Source organism: Trifolium pratense, linkage group LG4, assembly GCF_020283565.1.
Source record: "Trifolium pratense cultivar HEN17-A07 linkage group LG4, ARS_RC_1.1, whole genome shotgun sequence".
Lineage (NCBI taxonomy): Eukaryota > Viridiplantae > Streptophyta > Magnoliopsida > Fabales > Fabaceae > Trifolium > Trifolium pratense.
In genome coordinates this window covers 25,284,649-25,288,655 of record NC_060062.1, presented here as the reverse complement: position 1 = coordinate 25,288,655, position 4,007 = coordinate 25,284,649, and positions in this window count along the sequence as shown.

The window sequence follows — 4,007 nt, the reverse complement described above, 5'->3', positions numbered from 1 at the left end:
TTGCTTAGGACAAGCATCTGCCAACAAATGCAGCAAACTCTGTTGCTACAAAGGTTCCAAACAGGGACATAGATAGGGGGGGGGGGGGGTAAGTAGGGGCTGAGGACCCTCCCTCTTGCCATATTTTTTTTTTCATATACTTGTTCTTAATACATATATGTACACATAAATTGATATTTGAGAAATGTGTTAAAAGATTAGTAGCGACCGTTTGGTGCAAAACATACACCCACAACATAATAATTGTAACAATTTTTACTTTAAAATATTTTGATAATATATATTATACACTACTAAAGTACAAATTCAATTAAGTTAGTTCTGATTGTTTGCTACAAGTGAAAGATAAGGTTGAGAAACAAGATAAAAAATGAATTTCAAACTAATTATGTGATTACTTACACTGAGAGAAGAATTGCTGAAAAATTTAATACAAATTCAGTTGTTGATCAATTTTATGATATAGAGCAATGTCGTGTATAATTTAGATAAACAATGTGATGTATTTTTTATTTTTTTATTGAGTATATTTAAGTACTATTATAATTATGATTTATTTAATATTTATTATTTAATTATTCCGGCCCCCCGTTTTATAGTTTCCTGGATCCGTCCCTAGTTCCAAAACCACTTTCCATTATTCACAAAACCTGTATTGCTACTTTACAAAATGGTTGAGATGCTTTAGCATAAAAGGATGGGTACAAGTTCCTCAAACAAACAGGTCCATACCACTTGTCTATCCAAAACCTAATTTCATTCTCTTGTCCTAGCACATGACTTATATTTGAACGGAATCAGTCAACATTCTCCTCCCTCGCTATCTTCATTAAATCACGCCACCAAATCAATTTACCTCTTCCCTCACTAACCTCCTGATCCAAAAAAATTGAAAACAAAGAACCACCATATCTATGAGCAAGCAACTTGGACCAAACATAATTTGGACTTAACATGCTCTCTTTAAACTTAAGTATATATAAGAGTCAACATTTATTTAACTTAACAAAATACATTTCAATTCTTTCTTATATTTTATGAGAACAAAGAAAAATAAAATTGTTTGTGTTGGCCTCTAATTAAACCTCGGACCCAAAGGAGCAACATTTTTCAAAATGAATATTTTGAAGTAAATGTTACTTATATTTTGGAGTAATAAGTATTCTAAAAAATGAAGTTTGACTTTATAAGAAAAATTCAAATCGCATTTGAAATTGTGTAAACCACATCTAAGACGTGTATTACGAATTAAAAGTTAAACATATCTTATATTCCTTATAATTTAATTTTGTTTATAAAAAGTCGCATTTGAAATAGTTACTGTATAAATATTATTGTTATATATTAAATATATTTATACTTATATGAATATATAATATGAAAGAAAAGCTAAAAATTATATCAATATCGAAAAGTTCACGCCAAATAGATTCAACTATTAGAATCTTTTTGATAATTTTTAATTCTTCAAATAAATTTAACTATCAAGATTATAAAAGTTTAAGACTATTTTTTTTATAAGAAAAAGACTATTTTAAAATTTAGTTATAATAATTGTATAATTTATTTATTTTAACGCACACGTACACGCACACACTCGAGCACGCGCACACACACAAAGTAATATGCCAAGTCATCGCCCCCTAAACATGTGGCAGTGGTCCAATCAGCATATTCCGACCATGTTTGCATTTTTGTGTAACATGGTCACATTGTCACATTGATGACTAAAACGAAAGAAATCTAAAATTACAAAGACAAATTGAAAGTTTTTCTTAGGAACCAAAACTCAAATTCACCAATATTACAGGGACCAACAATAAATTTTTGCCCAAAAAATAATACTATCTTTACTCATTTAATCTAAAAATAATACTATCTTTACCATAGTATCGTCACCAAATGGAGCTGTTGTTGAAGTCACAAAAAAAAGAACTATAGTGTCATCAAAACTTTATGAATAAACTACTTTGAAATGAAATAAACGTGGATAAACAACCTCTTTCATAATAATTAATAATGTGTTAGCATTGATCAACTGATTATTAATATCAAGCAAAACATTCATCTGTTTTTTGCAGAAACTCACCCTGCATTTTGCGGGGGGCCATTGCAAGGCAATGACCAAATGGTCATAGATATAATCTCTAGAAAATGTGAGCATGAGAGTAAGAAGGACACTGAAGAGGAAAAATCGTAAATATATTAAGGCTATTTTATGTTTTAGTTGTGTATTTGATGAACTGGTTTTGAAAAAAGAATTCATTCATCGAGTACGCAACTAAAACATAACTTAGCCATAATATATTTACGATTTTTTTTTCTCTTCATCTCTTTCTTACTCTCATGCTCACAGTTTTGAAGTTTCGAGAGGTTATGTAGCACCTCAATTTTCTCCCGATTTTTTTCTCCGCACTCGAATTTCGTTGTTTTAATTTTAGAAGTAGTTGAATTTTATTGTTGTAATTTCATGCTTTTTAAACCATTTTTTATACATTTATCAATTTTGTGAATTTTTGAGAAAAAAATGTTATAATATTTAGTTTTCATTGTTTATTATTTTATTTAAAAAAAAAACTAATAAAGAAGAGTTTATTTGTCTAGCATATATTCTTGAGTTATGTTATAATTAATATTGCATTTTATTATTATCTATGTTATAATAACAAAATAACAACACAGCACAACAACAACAACACTACATCGTTTTTTTTTAACGACAAATATATTATTAACCAGGTATTTGTTCAAGACGAACAAAGACCGGTAAAAAAAATTACATAAAAGAGACGCGTATATATATGTGGAATGCCGAAAATAACCACCAAATCAAACATCATCTAATCGAGGTCCACCTCCTACTCCTATAAACACAAAGACACCCCACAGTCTACAGACCCGACCGGAGAAAACATCAAGCACTGGTAGGTGTTGGTGTTTGATTATTAGTTAGAGGCAGGCCCGACGACGGTTTCAAGATGTTTGTTCGCGATGGGGTTTTTTGGTTTTAGGCGGTGTTTATTCAACGCAGTTTCAAGTGAGGTGGTGGCTTCCGGTGAGGGAGCGGTGGTGGTTTATTGTCATTGGTGTTTCGGTTACTGACTAGATTGTCAGCCTTTTGTCTAATAGAATTGTTTTTTGAATTTTGATGAGTCGATCGCTTTTACTTCGAGATCGGAAGTTAGAATCCGGGGGCAACACTACATTGCCCTTTTTCTCCCCTGCAATTTCAATTTCACTTCTTATTGCAAATTTTTCCAAACAAAGCTTTAGTCTTGCCCTCTTTTCATTGACTCTTTGCCATTCTTGCGTGTGTTTGCTGCAAATTTAAGCTCTTATGTGTCACAATCACCCCACCTTGCAATTTTGTCATCTTGGGTTCCACATTCTAAATCATTCACTCATTTATACAAATATTAATCCAATATCCATCTCCATATCCCCATCTTCCGGGGTTTGTTTGGTTCGAAGTAGATAGAGGGGAGAAGAAGTGAAGGAGTAATCTTGACAAAAAAAGATTTCTTTTTATTAAATCATTTAAAAAAAACATTTTTTATTTTTGAAAAAATAAAACAAAATTTAAAAACAATTTTTTTTAAAATGTTCCCTCACAAATTTTTTTGGAACCAATGTTCCCTCACAATTTAAAATGTTCTATGAATTTAAAATATTATCTTTACCAATTTAAAACGTTTTTTTAACTAATCAAATCTCTCTAATAATTAGTTTGGTTCAAAAAAAAAATCTATCTAATAATTAAGATATTTTTTTTCAAGAATAAAAACGTTTTTTTTTAAAAAGATTTAATAAAAAGAAATATTTTTTGGTAAAAATTATCCTCTCTCACCTCCCCTCCCCTGCCTCTACTTCGAACCAAACAAACCATCTATAATACTTCAAATACTATCCTTACCTTTTTTCCATGTCAAAAAAAACCAGCACCCATTCATGATAACAATGACCATAAACATAACCATGGTTTCACAGCAACACAAGCTTGATTCACA